The sequence below is a fragment of the Sparus aurata genome, chromosome 24 (genome assembly GCF_900880675.1).
Source record: "Sparus aurata chromosome 24, fSpaAur1.1, whole genome shotgun sequence".
NCBI lineage: Eukaryota > Metazoa > Chordata > Actinopteri > Spariformes > Sparidae > Sparus > Sparus aurata.
The window spans coordinates 930,162-945,718 of record NC_044210.1 but is presented as its reverse complement, the minus strand read 5'-3'; positions in this window follow the sequence as shown (position 1 = coordinate 945,718).

Here is a 15,557-nt window from a genome sequence, read left to right as displayed (position 1 = left end):
CTCCATGTTGTCTAACTCTGTTTTTAGACGATCTTTTAGTGCAAATGGTACCCTGCGTGGTGGACAGACCACAGGAGCTACCTCTGGGTCAATAGTGAAACTGCAATCACCTGGGAATGTGCCGATGCCTTTAAAAACATTTGCATACTCACTTAAGATTTTGTCTGACTGAGTGGTTCTCTCTTTCTCACTGCTGACTGCATATACTACTTTAATAAGCCCTAGCGCTTTACATGCTCTGAAGCCTAGGATAGGGGGGCCATTACAGTTCACTACATAGAACTTCTGGATGGTTGACCTCTCTTTATACCTCCCTTCTATGTTGCAGTAGCCTTTCACTTCAAGTGAGTGTCCCCCATAGCCTGTTAACCTATGATCTGGGGTTTTTAACTGTTTTTTGGGCATGAGTGTGGCAAAGGCAGTGGCAGGGATTATGCTGGCTTGAGCTCCAGTATCCAGCTTGAACTTCAGCTGTCGGTTCTGTGGTCCCAGTCCGATGTCTGCATATGCACTTTCTTCATCCTCTTCCTCTGCAGTAATAGTGTCCACATACAGCTCAGAATCATAGTCCTCATCGACCTCTTCAACGGTGTGAACGTTCTTGTATCTCACTCCATTCTGAGGTTGAGGCTTCGTTTTACACACTCTTGCATAGTGGTTGAACTTCTTGCACTTCATGCATTGCTTGCCTTTTGCAGGGCATTCTGTTGTGTAGCTGTGGTTTCCTCCACACGTACTACAGGCTCTCTCCTGATTCTTCTGGTGGTCTTTTGGCTTGTTACTAGCACCTCTCCTGGCGCCTGGCTTTACTATCTTGTGGTGGACTTGACATTCATTTGCCATAGCCTTTAACTGTGCTTGTGATAGTTCATGGGAGCGCGCTATATCTATTGCTTTCTCCAGCGTCAGCTCCGGTCCGTTGCTAAGCAACTTCTCTCGCACTCTAGGTGAGTTGGTGGCGAAAACTATACATTCCCTGACCATTTCATCACTGTTTGTGTAGCCAGAGTCCTTAACAAGCAACTTCAGTTCAGTCACAAAATGTTCAAAAGACTCACTGCTTCCTTGTGTCTTCTCATGAAACTTGTACCTGGCAAAGACGGGGTTTGCTTTAGGGGTGAGGTACTCCGTGAATCTGTCGTAGTACATTTTTTAACCTCTTCGCCTCGTCAGCCGTTAACCCTTCCCTTTCTGTCCGGGGGCGCCGTGACATTCCGACACCCCTCCATTGCGAAACCCCACCCTTCCGAAACACCCCCACTCCGAAACACCGCTGTTCCGACCCTCCCCTCAGGCGGGGTGTAACCCACCCTTCCGAAACACCCCCACTCCGAAACACCGCTGTTCCGACCCTCCCCTCAAAACACCGCCGTTCCGAAATTAAACACGGCTGTTCCGAAATTGATTTTCAAGTTTACATTACTTCCTACATCAAACACTGCCGTCCGCTCACCGGCCGCATTCACACAACTCATTGCTTTTTATTGCTAATAGGCCTATGTCACTATCTTCATTTATTATATAGTTTTTTTTTCGCTTGCAGCAAACACATTTAAACGTTTGTCTAATCTTTTTACACGCACTATCCGTGGTGCTGAAATCCCCACTTCCAGCCGCACTCGCACAATTCTGAAATAAACTGTGGCCCATGGGTGCGATCTGCTGGGGAATGACCCCTCTTCTCGTCCGTTTTAACATAACTTGTCTTTGTGGAAGGTTAACAAGGTATGAGTGGATTGAGCACTGCTGCTCAGTTTGTCTTTGAAAAAAAAAAAAGCAATTCAAAAAAGCATTCAATAAACATTACATGAAATTGATTGTGTATCCATCTCTTATAGCCATAGACTATCATGTCCACGGGCCTACACACGCAAATTGTGCGCACGCAAAGGCGCTGTAAGGCAAGGGCACAAAGGCTGTTACATAATTACATTGAATGTAATAATGTCCGCAAACGTAATAAACCTCAAACACCTACTAATACTACTGACCGTGCGTGCAAAATTCAAGCTGCTGACCCTCCGCTCCGCTGTCACACAACGGATCCCCCGTCCGCGCTCCCTCTCTCTTGCCCGAAAAATAATTCCCATAAAGAAAACATCGCATGACATTTAAATTTAAATTCCCATTGAAAGTACAAATCTCAAGAAATCTGGATGTATTGCTCATTTGTAAACACAACACTTGTCAGTCTATAGGCAAGAATCTAAAGGTTTATTAATGCAATTCATTTCAAATTCGCTTTATTGGCATGAATGCCACAACAACAATATTGGTCCAAGCACCAAGAACCACGAAAAGAATACCTAGCACAGTAAATAATGATAATAATAACAATAATAATAATAATAATAATAATAAAGACAACTTTGAACATTATCACAATTAAGTTATCAATCTGCGATGTAAACAAAATGCAAACATTACATAACTCTAACCATTTTTCTGTATGTGTCTGTATTTTAATTGAGAATAGTTTTTATATAAATTACACAAAAGGAAAAGAAAATATGATTTGCTTTACCTATTTCAGCCATAAGCGGTCATATTGACCGCACATCATTTTGCGGGATTTCATTAATTGTCTCTCTTGTCCCTGACTTTGTTAGCGGTCTCCAGCTGTGCGACTGTAACACAACTTTATATGAAGAAGGACTAACACTAATAGCCTAATTGATTGTTATTTCTTACACTTACAGAACTGTTTACGACTCGAAACAATGTTATAATATATGACGTTTCTGACCAAATGTCGTGGCTTCAAATGCATCAAATTCCCACATCCAGTTACGCAGGCAGCTGTCCAGGGTGCTGAACCAGGTCACAGACAAAGGCTGCACTCTGCGTTCTGATGTTTGCTGGGCAGATCTGTCCCCCTTGGTTTCTCATCCACTCTGTTGTAGGAGATCTCCCACAGAGCAAAAGTAATACACATTTTTTCTCTCCCCGCTCGGCTCGAGCCCTGCTGAACTCTGGCCTGAGCCCACTTCACCCAGGCGCGAGCCTGCAGCCCCCTCTCCTGCTGACAACAGACTGGGGGAGAAAACAGACATTCCTTTGCTCAGAACCCATATCAGGCTGTGTCTGAATATGCACGAAGATCGGTATAACACATTGGAGTTATTTTCTTACAATTTCGGATATTTAGCATGATAAAGTAATTTCAATTCAACATAGCCATTTGTCCAGCTGAAGCATAATGAGCGTTATGTCATTAATATGAAGTAGGCTTGTTTTGCGGTTAATCAGCCACATGATCCGTTTGAACCCACAAAGAAAAAAAGGATAAATGCGCAGCCTCCGTTTCCTTTCTGATTGAGTCCGTTCGGAGTGGGGGGGTTTCGGAATGGAGGGGTTTTCCCAATAGACTTTTCGGAATAGCGGGGTCTTTGAAAAAAAGGGAAACCTCGCCATTACGATGAATTGAAGTCTATGTTCGGAACAGCGGGGTTTCGGAAAGGCGGGGTGTAACCTAGTGTCCAAGTGTTGCTGATGTTGCGTCCTTTATCACCGATCCACAGCAGAAGAAAGCTGCATTTCTCCTCTTCTGACTTTGCTTTGAGTGGTCCGGTAAACATGAGCTCGACGTGTTGTCGAAATCTCCGCCATCCATCCGGTAAATTGGTCGAGTCCCAATCCATTTTGGGAGTAGGAACACCGAAGGCTTCCATTTCTTCTTACCGTTGGTGTTTTTTTTTGTTTTTTTTTCTCGGCGAAACACTTTCTCCGACACTTTCTCACATCTTCCTTTCTCTTTTTTTAATTTTTTTATGCAGCGTGTCCGTAGTCTAGCAACTAATCTCTGACACCATGTTGGACACATTTGGAAAGTTGACATTAGGCCTGTTCAGGTGTTATTTTACAGGTGTCTTTCCTGCTTGTATGTCAGTTAAAATGCTATTAGTTTTCCATCCCCTTTGTAATAGTGTAGTTGTAAGCCTTTGGTTTATTGTGTCACAGTTTATGTTTGTTAAAGTTTACATCAGTGTTAAAGTGCAGTTAAAGTGTATTACTGTTAATACTCCACACCTTAGCTTTCCCATATCATTCATAGGCAAAATATATACAGTATATACACTTCACTTTAGGGCTGTAACGATACACGTATCAAAGCCGAAATCGCGACACTCAGATCCACGAACCTGTCTCGCGCTGTGAGAAGGCAGAATCGCGACACAACTTCCAGTCCAGATCAGCCCTATGAGCTTTAGTAAGTAACACCACATTAACACCGCAGCGGTCGTTCGCCAATTCTCCGCCGTTGTTCGTTCACACGGAGCGAAACACTGCTGTAAAGACGAACCGCTGCGTATTTCACACAGAAAGCCGGCGCTGCGGCTCCTAAAGAGACGTGACGGTACACGTCATGATGATGACGTGTGTGCAGAGCCGGCCCAAGGCGTAAGTGAACTAAGCAGCTGCTTAGGGCCCCGTGACCACTAGAGGGCCCCCAAGAGCAATTAACTTAAAAAAGAAAAAAGTAATTCGTTTTTTTTTTTGTTTTTTTTTCCATGTGTGAGTGATGATGATTCATATATTATCAAATGTACATTATTGCACCAAAAAAACAAAAAACAACAACAACAAAGAGTGTAGTTTCCTCTGCTCGAAATGTCAGAGCTCCGCTAGTGACGTGTGCAGTGCAGCCAACCGTGCAGTGCGCAGTCTGCGCACTGAGCATCCAGAAGCTAGGAGCAGGTGAAAGATGTCACAAAAAAGGCCTTACCCTTCAGGGGCCGAAAAAAGAAAGAGAAAGAAAGAGGAAGAGGAGAAAAAACGACAAGATAAAGGTATGTCTTGGTAATGTAATATTTGTTGATATTTGGTTCCAAATACGTTAGCCTATAATAGCAAATTTGCTAGCTAACATTAGTTCAAAACGTCTGACTAGGTTAGATAGCTTACTATTCAAGCTAACGTTTTTGTGTTTGTGTAATACTTGTAATAGGTTGATTCTCAGTGTATATACATTATTCTGGGTCACTTTTTGGCATCAAAACAACGTTTTTGATAACAGTGTTTGATAGCAAATGTTTAATAACTAACGTTAAATACAAACGCTATGACGTTTGCTAGCAATATGGTTTTGCATTAATTAAGTTAACCTATAGTTACAGGTATGTTCTTTGCAATTGTTTGCTGCAGAACACAATAAGTTATGTGAGTAACTAAACATATTCCTTTTACATCATCTCCCTATTATGCTCATACGTTATATGAAACTTCCCCAGGAGCACTGTTAAAATATTTTGGAGGCACTGACTCAGCCCAGGGGCAATCCACCTCCTCAGGAGCAGCCAAGGCTGATGAATCAGGTGATCAAAAACTGTCACCATATATATTTAATTTCTAGTCAAATTATCTCATTAAGATATACTAATATGATTTATAATCATATGACAAGGGATATGTTTTTCATCTCAGGTCCATCTCTATCCTCTGCTCCCACTGTGCCCACTGTCCTTTCTGCAACCTCAGCTGTACCTGGTAAGTTATCAACAAAACAGCCTTTAATTGCTCAGTGCACTGCAGAACATACGAGATGAATATTTTTTTAATATAAGATATAATCATGTGACAAGGGACATGATTTTAGACAAATCCATATTATTTCAAAATTTCTCTGGCAGTTTGTTTTCTTATTACAAGCTATAGCTGTACTTTTTTATTTAGAAAATAAGCTGCATCAGTTTCAATATGACTATAACATGGCTAGCTTTTGTTTTTGTTGTTTTTCATCTTAGGTCCATCTCAATCCTCTGTGCCCACTGTCTCTTCTGCAACCTCAGCTGTACCTGGTACGTTAACAAGAAAACAGCCTTTAATTGCTCAGTGCACTGCAGAACATACGAGATGAATATTTTTTTAATATAAGATATAATCATATGACAAGGGACATGATTTTAGACAACTCCATATTATTTCAAAATTTCTCTGGCAGTTTGTTTTCTTATTACAAGCTATAGCTGTACTTTTTTATTTAGAAAATAAGCTGCATCAGTTTCAATATGACTATAACATGGCTAGCTTTTGTTTTTGTTGTTTTTCATCTTAGGTCCATCTCAATCCTCTGTGCCCACTGTCTCTTCTGCAACCTCAGCTGTACCTGGTAAGTTAACAAGAAAACAGCCTTTTGTACTGCAGTGTACTGCAGAACATTCTGAGATGAATAATGTTGTCAAAAAAAAATATTCTAATTTCCCTATAGGTCCTTCATCTGTTGTCATCGGGATTGATGTGTCCTCATCAGCATCCAGTGTGGAGGCGGGATCAGCAGCTCCGCCAGTTGACCCAGCTGAGTGGCCCTCTTTGCTGTCAGACTCAGAAAGGACTGAACAGGTACTAAGACGGCCACTGCCTATAGAGGACACATTTGTATTCCTGAAAAGACACGATGGCCGAAGCTTCCACCATCATTACAAATACAGACACCTTGTAAATGGGGAAAAAGTAAAGCAGAGCTGGCTCACATATTCAAGAAGAAAAAATGCAGTGTACTGCTTTTGCTGCAAATTGTTCTCGAAAAAGTCCATAAAACTGGCAACTGACGGACAGCAAGATTGGGTCAACATAGGTGCACTGTTGAAACACCATGAAAACAGTGGTGATCACTGTAGCAACATGGGTAAATGGAAGGAATTTGCCTTGCGTCTTTCAAAGGGGAAAACTATCGATGAAACAGAAATGGGCCTCTTAGAGGCAGAAAAGAATCGCTGGAGAGATGTCCTCACTCGGTTAATCAGCATTATCCAGTCATTGGCAGAAAGGAACCTGGCACTCAGGTGATCTGTTGACACATTACATCAGGCCAACAATGGGAACTTTCTAAAAGAAGTGGAACTCATGGCTAAATTTGATCCAGTGTTGAAAGATCACGTGAGATGAATTGACAGTGGAGCTGAGCATATCACATATTTGGGGAAAACAATTCAAAATGAGTTGATAACCTGTGTAAGTGATAAAATACAGGACACAATGGTGTCAGAAGTCAAGGATTCTAAATATTATGCGATAATATTGGATTGCACCCCAGATATAAGTCATCAAGAACAGATGTCTGAGCTGTTTCTGCCAAAATTGATTCATCCAGATCAAAGTGGATTTGTAAAAAAGCGTCTCTCAGCAGACAATTTGCGTCGTTTACTGCATATTCTTGATACTTCTGATAATCTATCATCAAAAGCCATTTTGTCAATTGATGCAGAAAAGGCCTTTGATCGCCTTGAATGGTCCTTTTTATGGTCCGTATTGAATTCTATGGGGTTGGGGTCAAATTTTATTAACATGATTAAAACTATTTATGCAAATCCTTCAGCTAGTGTAGTTACAGGTAATATACATTCTCCTCCCTTTAAATTAAGCAGGAGCAGTCGGCAGGGAGATCCGATTTCATCAATGTTGTTTATAGTATCATTGGAGCCTTTGGCACAGTCTATTAGGTTATCTCCAAACATTACACCAATAAAAATAAAATCCACTCTGCATCATATATCCTTATTTGCGGATGACATACTTTTATTCTTTTCTGATATTAAGTACTCTCTTCCAAACATCCTTAACATATTTGAACAGTTTAGTTATGTCTCCAGCTATAAGATAAACTGGACTAAGTCCTCCCTTTTACCATTGAACTCTGTGAGCAAGGAGGAATGTACAGATTTCAACATCCCAGTGGTATCTCACTTTAAATACTTAGGAGTAAATGTATTCACATCATTACAAAAAACAATCACTAAGAATTATAATAACACTCTTAGTATGGTCAAACAAGACCTGGAAAGATGGCAGAAGCTACCTATATTTCTGTCGGGTAGAATTTCAATAATTAAAATGAATGTACTTCCTAGAGTTAATTTCTGTAGTTATATGCTACCTATGGCACCTCCTCCAAGATATTGGGAGAAAATTCATAGCATTATCACTAGGTTTTTATGGAGAGGCAGACGGCCAAAAATAAGGTTAACTAATTTACAAAGAAAGAAGGAGTCGGGAGGTTTATTTCAAACTTTACTTCCACGCCCTTACTATTCGTCCTTTGTTAAATTGGTTTAGTGAGAAAACTTCTCCTCCATGGCTTAACATTGAGAAGAATTTGGTGGCACCTGCTTCTTTAAATGATTGTTTGTTTACATGTCTCTCTGTCAATAAATGCAAACTGGAGTATGGTTCAATAATAGCCAGTGCAATTCAAAATTTTAGGAAAGTAGAAAAAATATACAATTGGACATCTAAATGGCATGCAAGTACTCCAGTATTTCATAACAGCCTTCTTAAGTCTGGTGGGGTGCATTTTATTTCGTCTCAGTGGTCTAAAGCAGGAATCCACAGTTTAGGAGACGTTATGAATGACGATGGTTTAAGAAGCTTTCAGGATTTGAGTGAAACATTTAAACTGTCTTCAAATTCCTTCTTTTTATATTTACAATTACGTTCTGCCTTAAGAGCAGCAGGTATTTTGATTGATAGGAAACCTCTTAATCATCCAATAATGGAGTTATTTAAGAAAATATCAGGGCTACCTAAAGGACACGTTTCTGTAATTTATAATAGTCTGTTGGAACATATGCAGACCACCTTAACGATAACAAATGTGTGGAATAAGGACTGCCCTGAATCATTTATAGACTGGCATAGAGTTTGGAGGAATTACGCTTATTCTTCACAAAGTCTAAATAATAAGTTAACCAATCTCAATTTCCTATATCGCACTTACTTAACACCAAAACGGCGTTTCATGATTAAGTTGTCTCCTTCTCCATATTGTGAGCTATGTGACTTGAATCAAATAGGCACCTTCTTGCATATCATGTGGGAGTGTCCATCAGTTCAAAATTTCTGGCAACAAATAGTCAAACATCTCTATAATGCACTCGGCCTAGAGATTGACCTCTCTCCCAAATGTATGCTATTAAATGATGATTCTGGGCAAAACCTCAACCATATGCAAAGGTTGCTGTGGCTTTCTGCATGTATAGTGGCTAAAAAGATGTTAGCAGTTAGGTGGCAACCACCGCACTCGATTTCTATGCTTCAATGGACTTACTCTTTAATAGAGTTGTTATCCCTGGAGCTCTCTGTTGCCAAGATGAATGGAGCAGGTCAGAGGGTGCTCAATGCAAGGAAGGAGGCACTCGAGGTAGCTAGAGCTATGATTTAACCTTTTACCATTATTATTCAATTGTCTTAAGTATTTACCTGAAATATCCAGCATGGTCTGAAAATTAGAGAAAGATCTGTGCGAGGGGGTTGGGGAGGGTCAAGGGATTATAAAATGTGCAGGAGTTGTGTGTTATTTACTTATTTATATATTTATTATTATTATTATTATTATTATTGTTATTATTCTTTCCCTTTTTTCATTGTTTGAATTATGATTATGATTTATTAGTTATGATTTTGATTTGTCTCTGCCAATTGTATATAGTAATGATATCACTTTGTCTAAATGGTTTGAAGAGTGTTCCTGCTTATATGTATAATTACTGTTATTTACCTATATATATGTATATATACATATATATATTCTTTGTCTGTAATGTTGATTTGCACCTGTATTAATAAAAAAAAAAAAAAAAAAAAAAAAAGAACAGATGTCTGTTGTTGTCCGTACTCTAAGTCTTGGCAAAACACCAGAGATAAAGGAACACTTCTTGGGGTTTCTTGTAGCTCCTGAATCTACAGGTCAAGGCTTGTCTGAACTAATTCTTCAGAGGCTTGAAGAATTGAACATCCCCTTTGAGGACTGTAGGGGACAATCATATGACAACGGTGCAAACATGAAAGGTGCAAATAAAGGTGTGCAGGCTAGGCTTTTATGTGCCTTGTGGAGCCCATACCTTAAATCTAGTGATTTCAGATGCTGCTAAAGTTTCCGTGGATGTCACTTGCTTTTTTGGAAATGTGGAAAAAATCTACAAACTCTTCTCAGGTTCCCCTCAAAGGTGGGCCATCTTGAAGAAGCATGTAATCACCCTCAAGTCCTGGAGTGAAACACGATGGGAAAGCCGGATTAAAAGTATCGAACCATTACACTACTAAGCAGACAAGGTGAGAGAAGCTTTGCTTGAAGTCAAGGAAGAAACAACTGACTCTATAGTGAAAGTTGAGACCCACTCCCTTGCTGAAGAAATGCACAGGTCTCAGCAAAAGATGTGTGTGAACAAATGAACACTGAAGCAGTGCTGAAGCAGAAGAGGTTACGCACCACAAAAAGGCATTTTGCCTATGAGATGCCTGATGAGCCACAAGCTGATGCAATGAAGAGGCTGGAAGTGTCCTTTTTTAATGCTGTCGTAGACTGTAGCATCCAGTCTTTAGAGGACCGCTTTCAGTCCCTGGGGGAGGTCAGAAGCCATTTTGGAGTGCTTCTCAACTTTGGCCAGCTTGATGCACAGACAAGGAGGGATCAGTGTAAACTTCTCGGAGACAAACTCACCTTAGGGGAACAAGCTGATATTGATGGGAGTGAACTGGCTACAGAGATGGAGAATCTTCCAGAACTCCCTAAAGCACAGATCACCCCATTTGAGCTGCTCACTTACCTCTCTCAAAATGAGATCTGTGAGTTGTACCCAAATCTTTGGGTAGCTCTACGGATAGCCTGCACTCTCCCTGTTACTGTTGCATCTGCAGAGCGGAGCTTTTCCAAACTCAAGCTAATCAAGAACTACTTGAGATCATCCATGGCACAAAAAAGACTGAGTGGACTGGCAGTGATGAGTATAAACAACAAAGTTGGCCATCAGATTTCTTACAGTGATGTCATAAATGACTTTGCCTCCAGAAAAGCCAGGAAACACAGGTTCTAAGCAGTGGATGGAGTATTAAGGAAGAATATAGAGTAACATAAAAAAACAAAGTTTGGATTGCTGTAGTTTATTTATAACTTTTCTCCCCGTTTTTACCAAAGCTTTTGCACATTTTTTACATAGTTTTCTGACATAATTATTTCACTTTATATTTTATTTATAAATCATTTTTATTACCTTGTTCTGGGTGCCTCTGTTGATTTACATTATTATTTAAGTATTTGTTTGATATTTATTTGTTTATTTTATTTAATACTGTGTTTTTTACTTATTAAAGTCAAATCTTTGAATTTCAGGAGTGTATTTTGATCCCCCTATTTTTACCAAAGTGTTTGCACATTTTTTACATAGTTTTCTGACATAATTATTTAACTTTATATTTTATTTATAAACCATTTTTATTACCTTGTTCCAGGTGCCTCTGTTGATTTACATTATCATTTAAGTATTTGTTTGATATTTATTTGTTTATTTTTCCAAAAGATTTTGCACAATTTAAAATTTTATTTTATTTTGTTTGATACTGTCTGTTTTTGCACATTTGATGTTGCAGTTTATTTAAAAAAGATAAAAAATAAAGCAGATTGTGTTTACAGTAAATGAATGATTAGTTTATTTTGTTACTTTTAATTGACCTAGATGACATTCGGTATCCCACTTAGTACTATATCACTTTGAATATTAAGTGCTAATCAACCCCAGGCTGCTGTTGTAGCTGAATTTGCTACCATTTCAGATTAAAAACCATAGATGGGTAAAACATGCCGGGCTGCTCTTTAAGGTTTTATGTATTGATCCTAGGAGTCGCCAGTAGGGGGAGTTGCTGACTTTGCCAAATAGTAATTGAAAGATTTTTCTGTAAATTTGCAAATCTGGTGTCTGCTTCCATGTCATTAATCACTGTGGATTACAATCTAACTACAACAAAAAGTTCTCACATTTAGTTTTACAAGTGTATTCGTAATGACAGACTAGAATAAGTATAATACGTTTAGTTTATAGTAGGTGTGTTAATGATCAATAATCATTATTATTGGCAGTAATAGAGGGCCCCAAAATCAAATTTTGCTTAGGGCCCCATGGAGGCTTGGGCCGGCTCTTCTGCGTGTGTGTGTTTTCAAGGGGTTTCCCCGGTGTCTCCCCTGTCAATCAAAACCCGACGGAGGCTGTCTTCCGGGGTAAAGTTCACTGAAGTCTCGGTCCGGAGGGCTGACCGTCGCGGAGATTTTTTTTCATCATAAACACTTGGTGAGTTAAAGTTTTCTTTGCTGGTGACAGGCGCTGTTTATCGGGCAGAAATGTGACAAGGAGTCGGTAGGACGGGCTGGAGGAAGGACACTTCTCCACGTACAGCTGCGGTATTTTTCCTTGTTGCCAAAGACAGTTACAGTTACTACGTTACCTTCGTTTGGTTCTGTAACGTTGCTTTGTGGGACATTTCTCTGTGTTAAGTTGAGTGAGGGAACTGTGCAGTTAACAGACCATCAGATAGACACGCCCTCCAAAATACTGCACCTCTGATACTATCAGACAAGTATCATATACATAAGTTATTGAAATGTTACATAAATAAAATGTTTAATTAAAAAAACAAAAAATAGAGGTTTGAATCGAACCGTGGGTCAAAAATCGTGATACAAACCGAATCGTGAGTTTGGTGTATCGTTACAGCCCTACTGCACTTGTACTCTGGTTAGACTATATTGCTTTTCAATGACAATAAAGTTGAATGAATCTCATCACATTTTCCTTCTTAGTCTATATTAGTCTTATGTATGGCACACACCAATCTGTTTTTTTATTATTTTTTTTATTAAAAAGTAACATGCAGTGGTCACATATACTTCTCTTCTCTCTTCAGATGCACTTTTAACATATTTCAGCACCACCCCAGTGACACAGCATCAGGTGCTCCTGTCCCTCTACCTCAGCACAGCAGAGTGACACAGCATCAGGACTAAAGGCTGACTGGACATTTCAACTGACAAAGTGAGATGAGAGCTAGTTCATAGAGGACCAGTTCAAATTTAAAAAATCAGTTACGGCGCGCAGGTGGTCGAGTGGTTAGAGTGCATGCCATAAAATGCAGCCGACCCCGGTTCGATTCCGGCCGGAGGTCCTTTGCTGCATGTCACCTCCCCCTCTTTCTCCCATGTTTCCTCTCTGTCTACTGCTAATAAAGGTGTCTATGCCACAAAAAATCTTAAAAAAAATAAAAAACAGTTACACATTTCCCAAAAACAAAGATGGGAGAGTGTCAACATCTAACCCTACTTTTGTAACAGAGTCTTAGTCAACTCTGAAAAAATCAAAAGAAGCTGTACTCAAACAGAAATGATAGCTTGCACTGCTTCTGCTGCTAAATGTTTCCTCCAAAAGAATACAGACTTAATAAGGAAGGACTAAAGGACTGAAACAATGCAAGCCACTAACTGAAGGCTCATGAGGATAGCCGGGATCACAATACCCACATGGCAACATGGAAGGAGTTGGAGGTCGTTTTGCAAAGCGGCTGAAAATAGATAAGTGAGAGATGGCACTCTGAGGCTGAGAGATAATATGTTTGCACAGTGCCTTATTTATATTGTATTTTTATCACTTGTTTCTTTCTTCAGTTTTTATTTGGTGTGATATTTTTGACTTAAAATAAATACATTCTTGAATATATACATGCAGTTTCTTTGTGAGTGTATGAAAATTGATTGTGAAATTGACTGCGATGCAAGGGGGCGCCGCCTAAGATTTTGCCTAGGGCACCAAATTACTCAGGGCCAGGAATTAGTAAGGAAGTGTATTGCTGCCACACATGAAAAATAAAACTATCACAGTATAACATGAAAATGTTATTATGACAAGATATTTTTCATGTTACAACATGTTACATATTCTTATTACGTGAATAAGTATCACCTAAATCAAAAGAACCAGGAGGCAAGGCTTAAGGGTAAGGCAGGTCTTGGGCAGCAGAGCGTAGGGTCAAAGGGTGAAGCAAGTCTGGGAGGTGACCAGACCACAGCGGGAAAAGGTGAGCTGCTTTGGGAGGCTGCGTCAAAGGTGATGGTGGAATCGTTCAGGAGACTGGTGTATAAACCAATGAACGACCGAAGACCAGGATAAGGAGTCAGCCAGGGAGAAACGAGGACCACCAGAAGCCATTCAGCTAGACAGTGGAGAAAACACAGGCTTAAATACAGCAACTAATGGAACACAGGTGAGGAGCAAGAGGTGCGGGAAAACAGACAGGCAGAAGAGAGGACGTAGAAGATGAAACATGACACATGAACAAAATGAAACAGAAAAACAACAAACCCAAAAACCCAAACCATGACACAATGCTCTATTTAAGTTCTATCCTGTAGCAACTCCCCCCTTCACTCACAAAAAAATGCAGCTACAGCCGTACCAGTGCAGGGTGTCTTCACAGACACTCCACACATTTATAAACCGTAGTAGCACAGAGAGCATTTTCTGGAGGGTATAGGCCTAGTCAGCAATGTGTGAACTCATTTGGCAATGACCTTGAAAATAAAAGATATTCATTTGTTTGTAAAAGTTCCATGCTCCAGCATAAAGTACTTTTACGCAGGAGTTTTTGAAAATACTGAAGCAGATACCCGGCACAACATCATGGATGTTTCAGGGACACACAACCCACCCTGTATTTCAGTTTTATCTTTGAAAAGATATGTAAGCTTCCTAACAACCAACCAAACAAAAAACAGTGCACATCTCCTAACCTAAAGACACAAGCAAATATTACTGTTTTCAAACTAGAATTAGTTTCTAGTTGAGTTTTTTGATAATTCACTAGGGATTGTCAATGCCTAAAAATAGAGAACAGTACAAAGTGTGATGCTGTAGTGGACACAACCCATCCTGTAGTCCTGTTTGTTTGTTTGTTTTTGTGTCAAAAACTGTAACTGTAACTTATCTTATATGAACACACCACCATGCCAACCCGGACTGTATGCTGCTTCCCTAATAATAAGCCGTGGATCACCAATGACCTGAAAGCCCTTCTTAACAAGAAGAAGAGGGCGTTCAGGTCTGGAGACAGGGAAGAACTGAGGAGAGTGCAGCATGAACTCAGGGATATGCTGAGGGCCTGTAAAGATGCCTACAGGAGGAAGCTGGAGGCCAAACTCCAGCAGAACAATGTGAGGGATGTGTGGACTGGTATGAAGCAGATCACTGGGTGTAATGTGAGCGGCAGACAGTCATCGGGCAGCCTGGAGAGGGCAAACGACCTGAACAGATTCTTCAATAGGTTCAGCTCACAGCATTCTGTCGTCTCCCTGACACCTCCAGACCCCCACACACCCTCACTGCCCCAAATGCTTCCTCCCCTCCCCCCTTACTCCCCTGCTGTGAGCTCTCCTGTGCAGCACCTCTCCTCCTCCTCCTCCTCCACCTTCACCTCCTCCTCCACCTCCTCGTCCTCCACTGAAGACACCAGCAGCCTCCCCCGCATGACTGTGACTGCAGGCCAGGTTAGGAGACAGCTGGAGAGACTCCACCAGCAGAAGGCTGCAGGCCCTGACGGTATCAGCCCCAGGATCCTGAAGACACGTGCCAGCCAGCTGTCTCCTGTCCTACAACACCTCTACAACCTGAGCCTGGGTCAGGAGAGAATACCGGTGCTTTGGAAGACATCCTGCCTGGTTCCTGTTCCAAAGAAGTCGACACCATCAGACCTCAATGACTATCGACCAGTGGCCCTCACATCTTACGTCATGAAGGTGCTGGAGA